We start from the raw sequence: 11,826 nt of genomic DNA, 5'->3' as shown, positions 1-11,826 counted from the left end.
ATAGTCTGCTGCAGAGAGAAAACAATGAGGATGGATTTTCAAACAGTTTCACCCTCCTCTCCAGGAGCAGAGTTGCAAATTTGGATCACAAAGGTGGGCAGGTAACGGGCAGGTGTCTGCAGGTAGGATCTCAGAGGTCCAGAAGTGAAACCAGGAGATTTTAGTGAGCAGGTTGGGCAGTGTGAGGCCTTCAGCTGCTTTTCAAATTGCCATCAGCTTCCACAGCCTTCTCAAATGTGATCACAACAGACCTGACCCTGGTGGATTGGTGGAACCAGAGCATCTTCCAGCTCCAAATTTCCCAGCCTGAGACAGAGGAGCACATCCCTGCAACCCTCCAGGACTGGCACCACAGAGCCAGGATTCTGCTGCTGGCACAGGGCCCTGGCCCCAGGTAGAGGCAGAGTTTGCTGGGTTTGTTCCTTGTGAAGATTTACAGCAACTTCATAATTCCGTAGCAGGAAGAGTTATAAAGGAGGAGTTGGAATTCAAGCCATGTCTTGGTGAGATTCTCATCTTTGCTCCTTGCAGATGTTAAGTCACTTTGAGATGCGAGTCAGTTCTTTGAAAAAGTTTTCTTTGGGGCTGAAATCTAATGGCAGGAAATTAGCTGTTAATCCTGTCTTTTCTTTCCAGACCAGACACGCATAATAAACTCCCCCTTGCCTCCTCCTCCTCCCTGCCCTGTGATTCAGTTTGACCTGAAAGCAAACATTTTCTTCCAAGAAAGACAATGTTTATGAGGTGCAGCCCCAGCTTGGCTCTGATGATTGGAGACACATGGATCAACCTGCGCGAAAGCTGGGATGGCTGTCTGAAAAGAGCTCTGCTCGGGGGGCTGAGATCACCAACCCTGAGAGCATCAAACCAGCAGCACCAGCTTCACATGTTCAAAACCCGCACCCAAACTCACAGACCTGCACCCAAACTCACAAATCCTCCTCCAAACTCACAAATCCTCCTCCAAACTCACAAACCTGCACCCAAACTCACAAATCCTCACCCAAACTCATAAACCTTCACCCAAACTCACAAACCTGCACCCAAACTCACAAATCCTCACCCGAACTCACAAATCCTCACCCAAACTCACAAACCTGCACCCAAACTCACAAACCTTTATCCAAACTCACAAACCCACATCCAAACTCACAAACCTTTATCCAAACTCACAAACCTGCACCCAAACTCACAAACCTTTATCCAAACTCACAAACCCACATCCAAACTCACAAACCCGCACCCAAACTCACAAACCTGCACCCAAACTCACAAACCTTCACCCAAACTAAGAAACCTGCTGGGTAACCCTTGCTCCTGTGGAGAACAAGGCAGCAAAACTCTGTGTTTTTTTCTGGGAAGGAGCCACATCTGCCCCCTGTCCCTGACTCCTCCTGCTCGGGGGGCTCTGGGAGAGGCATGGCCCAAACAGTGGGGATGAGGTTGCATCACCTTTGTGTTCCAGTAGATTCTGGCTGCTCACACGACCCCTGGATCCTCCCCAGCTCTTGGCAGCTCTGCAAAGACGCTGACTGAACCAGGCCATGGGGATGGTTGGAGTTGTCATTTCATCAGAGGTAGAAACCCCTGTGTCTGAGATGTTGTCAGTACTCCCCGTTTACCATTACATTCTCTCATGGATTTAAAATAAGTAATCATTTTTCCAGAACTAATCAGGAAAAAACCTGCAAGCGCAATGGTGCTTCTGGTGGGCAAACATCAGGTCAGGCACCGTGAGGGGAGCCCAGGCACTTCCTTCAGCTTCCGTCAGTGCTCCTCAGCCAGGAACCCCGGGAAAATGAGAAGGGGTAGGGAAATAAAAGTGAATGCAGGTCCTTTCAGTCGTGCACTGGGGGTGCTGAAACCTGAGAGGGGAGAGCGTTGGGCTGGGAATGAGGAGTTTGTGGGAAATCCAGCAGGCACGGGTGGAGGGAGGTGTGGGATGATGCCTGCAGAGAGGGCACTGCTCAGCCCTGCCCCTCTGGGGGGGCTGGGAGACAGCTATTTAGGGGTATTTATGGGGATTTAGGGGGATTTATGGGTTTATCCTTCAAACAACAACCCACAGCTCAGCCCAGGCTTCTCAGTCTGGGGGCTGGAGGAGACATCAACATGGAAATCAGTGGGAACCTTTGTTCCTCTACTGATTCCACCTGCTGGTGAATTCAGAACCCCAGAAGGATCCCACAAGGATCATCAACCCAGCTCCTGGCCCTGCCCAGACACCCCAAAATCCCACCCTGTGCATCCCTGGCAGCGGTGTCCAAACCCTCCCGGAGCTCCTGAAGGTTCGCAGCAGTGCCCATTCCCTGGGCAGCCTGGGAAGCGCCCAGCACCCTCTGGAGAAGAGCCTTTCCCTGAAATCCCACCTCAGCCCTCCCCTGGGCTCTGTCCGTGGTGAATTCAGCCCCACAGCCCCCTCAGGCAGGCCCTGGCACCGTTTGCACGGTGGGCACGGGGTGCCAGGGTGGCTGTGACTTGCTGCTGTCACCCCACGCTCGAGGTGCTCCCCGTCTCCTCTCGAGCACTGCGCTTTATTCCTGCGCTCCCTTATCTCTAAAAATAGCAGCGCTGCAACATCTGCTTGTTTAAGTAGTTCCATTTGGCCCTAAATCCATCAGGTTCTTGTAAAAGGGACTTTAACGGGTCATTTTTCGAGCGAATGGCTGGGAGTTACTCAAACTCCTTGGGCTGGGAAATGGCATTATGTACTTATCCGTTCCATTCATTAATTATTTTATTTTCTATTTAAAAAAAAAAAAAAAAAAAAAAAAAAAAAAAAAAAAAAAAAAAAAAAAAAATAAGCTGCTTTGAAATTTGAGTTAAACCAAAAGGAATCGAAGTGAAATTCATATGCCAGGCCTCGTGAAATGTAAACTGGGTTATAAACCTATAGAAAATGGATTTTATTATGGAAATGTAAACTGTCCCCTAAGCACAGCAGAGGGAGGTGAGGCTGTAGCGACACACAAGTAAGTAATAAACAATAGCCAGTATTATATCAGATGGCTGGGTACAGCTAGAAATGTATCTGTTTGGGTGTTGAATTATCCCCAAATTTGAATTATGGGCATATAATTCAAATTATCCCCTTCCAGCCATATAAAATCTGACAGACATATTTTTTTAATATACTTCTTGTGCTGCTTTGCATTATGTCACATCCTCCAGCGTTAAAACCACAGCTCTCCCAACATGATTCATCAGAAATCAGGGGGGAAAAAGAGTTGAGATCTGATATACTGAGTACTCTTAAATTACAGAGCAGCTTCAAGTGCAGCTTGTGAGACAGGGGCAGGGTGAATAAGTATGTCTGAGGCTGTCATGTCCATGAACTGGGAAACTCACTGGCTCACTGAATCATTTCCTGGTCCTCCTGCTCATCCATCGACACCCGGAGAACCAGGCTGGGCCTGCCGAGATGAAAGCCAGAGCAATTCAGAGCCAGCTGTAATTCTTTATAAAACATACACCGAGTATTTTTGTTGACTCCTGCATGACATTTCCAAGGTGGCTGGGAAGCCAGGCCATTTGTTACACAGGATCCAGATCAATAGAAAGCACAGAGGAAAACAAGTCGAGTTAACATCCAGTGGAAAGGACAGGACAACTTCCAAGTTTGCGCATCTCAGCTGTGCTCAGTGTACACTTCAGGGGAACATCCTGTTCTTCACAGCGTCATCTGCAATTACCCAAAAGTATGAAGCATGAGGAGAAGCTACTGCCTTGTGAATCTGTAATTGTCAGGTTTGACCAGTGAATAGGACAGAGGCCTTTTCTCACCCTTTTCTCGCCCTCTTCCCTCTGTAGCTTTTCTGTCTGTGCTCCCCGTGTCTTTGTAATGCGCATTCCACAAACATCCAGTGCCCTGGCACACCTGAACTCCCCCTTCCACTGTTGCCAGCTGCTTTATCACCCCCAAATGACTTCATTTGAACATACAAGAGGACAAAATACATTTGAAAAACCTAATTTGTTTGTTTGTTTGTTTGTTTTTGGTTTTTGTCGGGCATGATCTCTCAAAGATGAAAATAATTTTCAGTATTGGTTCTCAAATAATCTTGGTCAAAATTCATGGTAAAGACTCCTGCTGACTTCAGGGGCTTGAAGACTGAAAGTTTTCAGGGAGTCTGGGCTCACGTTTCAAGATCTGATTCGAAAGCCACTTTTCAGGCAACCCTTGTTTAATTCAGAACCTTGCACAGTCTCAGGACTTTCCTCATCTCGTTTTAAGGATCAAGTGTATTCCCCCTTGTATTTGGATGCTGTCCTAGCTCTGGGAAGTTTATAACCAGGCTTTTAGTGTGTCCTATATTAAAAGGTGGAAGGGTAAAAAAAATCACACCTCATAGGTTTGTCCGCAAAAATTGCTCCTGGCTAAGATTTAAAAGAATTAACACATCACCTGGACTTTGCATGTGAAGCTTTAACTTTTTGATAAACAGCAAACTCATCTCCTGCTGCGCCAGCTATTTTTAACCCACCTTGTGAGTATGCTTTTTTTATTGCTTTATACAGCATATCTGATTCTCTCTAAAGCACAAACTAAAAAATCTATCGGGCTGTCATTTGCTGCAGAGTGCCATCTATCATCATGCAGCTTGGCAGCTGTAGCGCTGAGAGGGAGGGGGAGCCGGAGCAGGAGGCACACTCAAGGACTTTCACGTGTAGCACCCAAAAAAAAAAAAAAAAAAAGAAATTTAAAAAAATAAAGCCCCTTGTCACAATTATTTATGGCTCTTGCTGGGGCACATAATAGGACACATAAAACCTCTGTTTCGGCGCGGAGCAGCCTCCCAGCCCCGCTGCCGCGGCGGAGCCGGGCGCAGGCAGTTTTGCTTTACACGTACATTTCCCGAGCACCGCTCGTTTCCTGAACAATGCCGAGCACTCGGGAAGTGACAGTGACAAATTCTGGAGGCTCTGGCTGCAGCTCCGGAGCAGCGGCGTCAATACTCGAGGAAGGCCGCCAATGGCTCCGGAACGCCGCCGCCACGCCGCAGCGCTTTTGTTGGGAAGTCGCAGGGAAACTTCTGGTGAAGAAAGCGTTGGAGGAACCTGTGCCAAGGAACAATTTCTCCCCGTTGGCTCTCCCGCGCGGTTAGGTCTCACGATGAGTAAATGTCGCTGTTTCGGAGCGGCCCGGTGAACGTTCAGCCGTTCGCAGCGGGCGTTCGCCCGTGTGAAGGGTTTTTGTCGGGGTCTGCGGTGCCAGCCCTCCGTGACCCTGCTGTGCACCGTCCCCTCCGGTCCAGGTCCCAGCTGGTGGATTTCTGGCTGCTCCTCTCGGGGTGGCAGCGGTGCAGAGCCGTGCTGCCGAGGAAACCACGGTTTGGTAATTAAACATAAAACCCGGGTCCCATCCCATAAATTGTCTCGCTTGCAGTTTCTGCAGAAAGAGCGTAGGCACATATTAACCTTGATGTCCCCATTAAAGTCCTCTGATACACTTTTTATTTCCCATATCTCATGGCATTTCTGGTCTCCAGCGTTAAGTACCAGGCTCTTTAATTAGCACAAGCGAGGCCAGGATAGGTTTGTGTCACCCTGGTTTTTCTGAGTTTTTTAAAGCCTTTTGATTGTTCATTAAAATGGAGTCAGACCTTTTAGCTACCGCACAATATTAGAAGCAGTTTCTACCTTTTTCTCACAGATGTAACATAAACAAATCCTTTGTTTTTCATTCTCTGTCCTTTGTTTGCACATTTCTAACCTGAAAACAATTGTAACTGACAGCTGGTCTGGCCAGTTGGCTGGGAGGTAGAAACTCCGGAAGCCAATCTTCAGCCAGACCCACAAATGTATAAAAAGTAAGAAATAAACAAGCAGAGGGCTCCTCCTGGTTCTCCGCCTTGGCTCGGCCTTGGCTCTCTCAGAAGAAACCTCTGCCCTGCGAAATCTCTCGTCTCTCGTGTGATTGCTTTGCATATCCCAGTCACAGGTTTGCTCCTCTGGAGAGAAGCAGTTTTGAAGGGACGATCCACAAAAAACACCAAGAATACAAATTGAACAGAAGCACCTGGAAAAAAACACATCACCTCGAGCACAAAGCCTTTCACTTTTCTCCAGGCAGGCGCAGGCAGCATGCAGGTACACACAGCAACTGTGCCTAAACCCACCTATTAATAAATCAGGGTTACTTTATTTAAGTGGAATGAACCTGCCCTCTTCCTGATGCTGCAGGAAAAGGCTGCAAACCTCTTCCTGAGGCTTTGGGACAGCTTCAAATGGTGGAACGTGTTTGGAAAATAAATAAAAAAGAAAAAAAGCTGAAAGCCCAAGTCAGCAAGGGTTGAACTGCAATTTTTTCGGTGGTTTTTCTGTTGAACTGAGTGACAGAAGTTCACTCGAGCCTGTTTCTCACGAGCAAGTCCCCCGAGCAGTTCCTGCAGGGCAGAAGTGCTCCTGCAGGGAGCAGGGTTGGTTTGGGGCTTTACATTCCCGGCTCAAAGCTCCCCCTACCCCCAATTCTCAGCAGCAGAGTTCCTGTAGAACAGAGGCGCTCTGGGCAGGTGGAAATTGGGACAGCTGGCTGCACTCTGAGCCCTTTTCTCCTCGTGGCTTCCTCCTTCACAGCCTGAGGGACACAAAACAGTGATTTTCTGGGATATTTGGGACAAAGCACAAGTAGTGAAACTGTGAGGTTTTTTGGGTTTGGGGATTTTATAGCTCTGTAGAGAAGCTAGAGGAACAATGATGGCGTTCCTCAGTGTGGCTCATCTGGTGGAGTTGATCTCATGCTTATTAAATTTATTTCCCAGTCTTACGGACATGGTTTGGTGATACCACAATTAACAGAACGTTTTGAATGGTGCAGCCTTAAAACTGGAACCTCCCACTTCCAAAAAGTTCTTTCCAACGCCCAAGAAAGTTATTTCCAATGCTAATGTAAGAATCGTTAGAAAGCAGAGGGGAAGGGAGCTGCAATGGATCCAGAAATTGTAGACTTGATCATTTCCTTAACAACTGTCTTCGTTAATTGTGCTCAAAAGTGCAGGGTGTGCTTTTACATTTCTGATTTTCTAACTGTGCTTAGAACCTGCATTGTCCACTCTGAGGTGGTAATTTGCCAAGTAATTAATATTAGCAGGTAAATATATCATTTAAAGTTTACACTGATGTGAAGAAACAAAGAATGCCGTAGTGCCCCATCCATTTCTGAGGTTTCCAAAAGCTAAAAAGTGCATTCTTGTCAAAGAATTTTACGTTTTTCCCTATTTTTTACAAGACAAGATATTTATATTTATTATACAAATACTTTTAGCTCTTTGCCACCTCCTGACTCTGACACAATCAGATCTTCCCCGTGAGTCACCAAACCGTGTTTCCAGGCAGGTCGGGCTTTTTTTTTTTTTTTTTTTCCCAAACCAGTCCTCAATAAACTTTCAGCCCCTTTGGGGTTTTAATCCTCTCAGTGCCACAGCACGTTGTTCCTTGCTGGAGACTGACACCAATTTAGTGAGATGTGGCAAACATGCAGCTACCAAGGAAATAGTTTCCTTAGCAACGAGGAGCTACTGCCAACACTCCACGCGGAGCCCCCTTTAACCCCACTGGTTAACTGGGGCGGCTTCTCCTGGATCCTGGCTGCTCTTTGCAGCTGCACAAAGCAGGTGCTGGGGCCCAAATTCTGCTCTCGTCATCTTCAGGAAAGGAGGAGTTGATGGGCCACCACTTGCAGCATCCAAACCTCGGGATTTGGCACGGCGCATCAACGTTTAAAGCGCCCAGGGTGCAAGTTCTGAGCTTAACAAGGTTCCTGCGGCTGTAAGCTGAGCCCAGCTGGCAGATCCAGGGTTTAACAGAGCTTAATGTAAAGTGAGAGGAGGGAAAAGTCGTGGTGGCACTGCTGAGAGATTTTTGGTCAGAGGTATTTACGTGCTGTTGATGTTAAGGGGCCCGGGGAATATTCAACGTTAAGTTTAGGACTGATAAAAATAAAATAAACATTCCCCGGTCCCAAATGGGAATTGTTGCGTCCAACTCATCTGTCATGGAAAATGGCAACAAAAATGTTGGCTTTGTTGGGAGAGGGGAGGGCTGAACCTGTTCCTGTGGAATTTTGGTAAAAAAAGTCCTGTAAAAGTTCAAAGAAAGCAATTTCACCGTGACATCCCTTGTTGGTTGAATTTTAACTGATGTCTTGGTTCTGCTTTCCTGGTTTGGTGCCAGTATTGTATGGTGCAATATTTTATGGTAGTGTTTTATGGGATGGCCCAGTGTTAACGGTTGTACCCCGAGCCCAGGGGATATTTGAAGGCAAATCCCTGCTCTGCCACGTTTTCCTGTGCAGGTCCCCAAGGACCCAAATTTCCAAAGGGATCCGAATGTTCCCAGTTTGGAGCAATCCCCAAGAGACCCCTGATGAGGAGATGATTTTTGTGGAAGTGCTAAATGCTAATTTAACTCTCAAAATCAGATCTCCTTAAACCGTTCCCTCTTAGCACCCAAAGCTGAACGGCAGTTTTGCTGTTGCTTAAAGGGTATGAAGTTTAATAATTAAATATTTCTTCTTAAAATAAAACTGATACAGAGATTTTTACCATGCTATCCAGAAGAAAGAGCAGCACTGAAATGATAAATATTGACATTAATAGAACTTCCAAATAGCTTCTAGGAAAAATTCAGTGGCTTCTCTTTGCCGGCTTTTAAGATTTGGGGCAAATTTTGAATAAAAGTCTCTCCTGAAACAGGCAGCATCATCTTCATGGTCTTAAAAAAATTGCTGTCAGATTAATATTCACTGTAATTGGTTAATTAACACTCCACAACAAAAGGAGAACATTGCAAAGGTGAAAAAAAAAAAAAAAAATCTGTTCTATTTCAAACATGAGAATCAGCAAAAACTCTTTGGCATCAGTAAGACTCTTTATGATACTTTGGTCGTAAAGACCTGATTTTGAGAATAAAGCCCTTTTTGCTTGCACATAAATAAGTGTAGAAATTACTGCACAAATACCCCGAGAAATACATCTGAGATCATTAATATTTGCTGGAATTAAATTATTAGTTTGCCTTTAGCCCCACTGAGCTGAACTCCGGATAGATCTTGCTTTGTGCTGAGTGCTCGGAAATAATGGTTTTTCCAAAAACAAAAAAAACCAAAAAATTAATATAACTGTACAAACCTGTGCATCTTGAAGACCTGAAATCATCTGCTTTTGGGACTGTTTTGTTTTTGTTTAATCTCTGTGTCCCTTTCAAAACTGGCGAACCTGTGACATCCGCTGAGGAGCTCCCAGCTGCTGAAGTGCTGTGGTGAAGCTGCTGCTTCAGCAGTTCCACAGGGAGCCTCTCCCTCACTCCGAATGCTTGTGATTTGATTATCTCTTCCATGAACCCCGGCAATTCTGTGGATTTCCCTTTGTGTAATTAGATGGATTTGGCCTGAAAATCAACAATATTTCCTAGCCACTGGGTTTAGAAATCCTTGCTAGAAAGAACACTCGTGAAAAACTGATTTTTTTAAAATGTAAATTACAACTATTATAACCTACCATGCAGCTTTAGCATCAGTTCTTCAATTTGATGAAATGTTGATTTAAAGCATAGCTTAATACAAATTTTTCAGTGAAGTGTAATAGTAAAAAAAAAAAAAAACACCAAAAAAAACCCCAAAAAACAAAAAACCAACCAAAAAATTCCTTCCTTAAAATCATCACATTAGTTTGCCCAAAGACAGAGAGAGCTTCATTTTAAAAAGAAATTTAAAAACTTTGAGCTAGGATAGTTTTTAAAAATACATATTAAAAAAAATCTTCTCACTAACAAAGTCACATTCATAAATATTAAATAATAATGTTTATATTCTACATATCTAGGTAATAAATATTAAATATTGATAATAAATTTGTAACTACATTGACGATATCTAATACAGGGTCAGGTTTGGGGCTTTCTTGATACACTTGTAATTTGACTTTCAGCAAAAAGAGCCAAGCTGATTACGCTGGAATAACAAAAGATAATTAAAGCCTCATTTATTCCATAGCTCAATTTTTCCAAGTATCCACTAAAATATCCCTACAAACTCATCATGTGGAATATTGGCTGCATCCTGAGCTTTGCTGGGTCCTCACTGGTGGGACAGCAGCTTCCAGCCCTCTTCCCACTCCCAATCACCTGGATCAACACCTCTGCTTCCCTGGTGTGGGTGTGAAAATGGGCTTCTGCATTGCTCCTGAATTCCCGGTGATCCATCCCCTGCTCCTGAATTCCCGGTGATCCATCCCCTGCTCCTGAATTCCCAGTGATCCATCCATTGCTCCCAAATCACTGGTGATCCATCCCCTGCTCCTGAATTCCCAGTGATCCATTCATTGCTCCTGAATTCCCATTGATCCATCCCCTGCTCCTGAATTCCCAGTGATCCATCCCCTGCTCCTGAATTCCCAGTGATCCATCCCCTGCTCCTGAATTCCCGGTGATCCATCCCCTGCTCCTGAATTCCCAGTGATCCATCCCCTGCTCCTGAATTCCCGGTGATCCATCCCCTGCTCCTGAATTCCCGGTGATCCCTTCATTGCTCCTGAATCCCTGGTGATCCACCCCCAAACCCCTGGTGATCCATCCCTCCCTCCCAAACCTCTGTTGATCCATCCCTCTCTCCCGAGTCCCCGGTGATCCCCGGTGCCTCCAGCTGGGAGCAGCAGGGTCTCTGTTCCCCCCAGTCCTGCCGGTGCCAGCTGTGCCCATCGTCACACCCTGCAGAGCCGATCCCATGGTCAGCTCATCCCAAAGGCGGCCCCGGAGCTGGGTTGGAAATCCGTGCCCGTGGGGCAGTCAAACACGGCTCATTTCCAGCCCAGCCCTGCCGGGCAGCAGCAGGTGTTGGAAGGGATTGAGCCTGCTCCTCCGGCAGCGTTCCCCAGCCCTGCACTCCCTCACACCCAGCCCAGGTGAGATTTCCCTTTTTTTTTTTTCCTGGAGACAGACATTTCAATTTCATGCTTTCGTCTCTGGTGGTTAACGATGCCAAAAAGTAACATTAGGGATCTGTTAGGACTTCAGCTTTTCTGACACTTATTAAAAACTCCGTGAGAGGACAGGGCTGCCTGTCGAGGTCGCTCAGGCAGAAGTGCTGTGGCACAGAGCCACGGGAAACTGGGCCACTAATGAACTCCTGGGATCCCTCTGCCTGCAGATACTCCAAACTTCTCCAGCAGTTTGAAAGAAAAAGAGGTTTGGAAAGGGTGTGCGTCTTTGTAAAGTCTTTTCCAAGCGATGGGGTGGAGCAGACATTGAACTCTGCAAGACCGTGGGATGCCCAGAGACAGCTTGTGCCAGGACAGGGGAGAGCAGCTGTCAAATCTGAGATCTGCAAGGGACACAGTCCAAGCCAGAGCATCCTCCTGCCTGCAGCACAGAGCAGGGAATTTGTAGGAATTGATAGTCGAGATATTAGTCATCCACCTGCGTCAGCTTTGCCAGGCTGGGATTTCGAGTGAGCTCATCCGGGCCTTTCAAGGCCAGGTTTGGACGGGGCTTTGAGCAACCACAGTCCCTGTGTTTTCTCTAATTCCAGAATGGTTTGGGTTGGAGGGATCTGAAATCCCATCCAGTCCCCCTCATCCATGGGCAGAGACACCTTCCACTGTCCCAGGCTGCTCCAACCCCATCCAGCCCGGCCTTGGGCACTGCCAGGGATCCAGAACAGCCACAGCTGCTCTGGGAATTCCATCCCAGCCCCTGCCCACCCTCCCAGCCAGGAATTCCTCCCCAATATCTAATCCCTGTCCAACCTGGCCTCTTCCTGCAGCTCTTCTCTTCCATGTCCTGGCTTGACTTCACTGCATGTTAAATAAGACCCAAAAATGTCTGGAAAAT

The sequence above is a fragment of the Hirundo rustica genome, chromosome 16 (assembly GCF_015227805.2).
Source record: "Hirundo rustica isolate bHirRus1 chromosome 16, bHirRus1.pri.v3, whole genome shotgun sequence".
In the NCBI taxonomy this organism is placed as follows: Eukaryota; Metazoa; Chordata; class Aves; order Passeriformes; family Hirundinidae; genus Hirundo; species Hirundo rustica.
Note: the sequence above shows the minus strand (reverse complement) of the source record.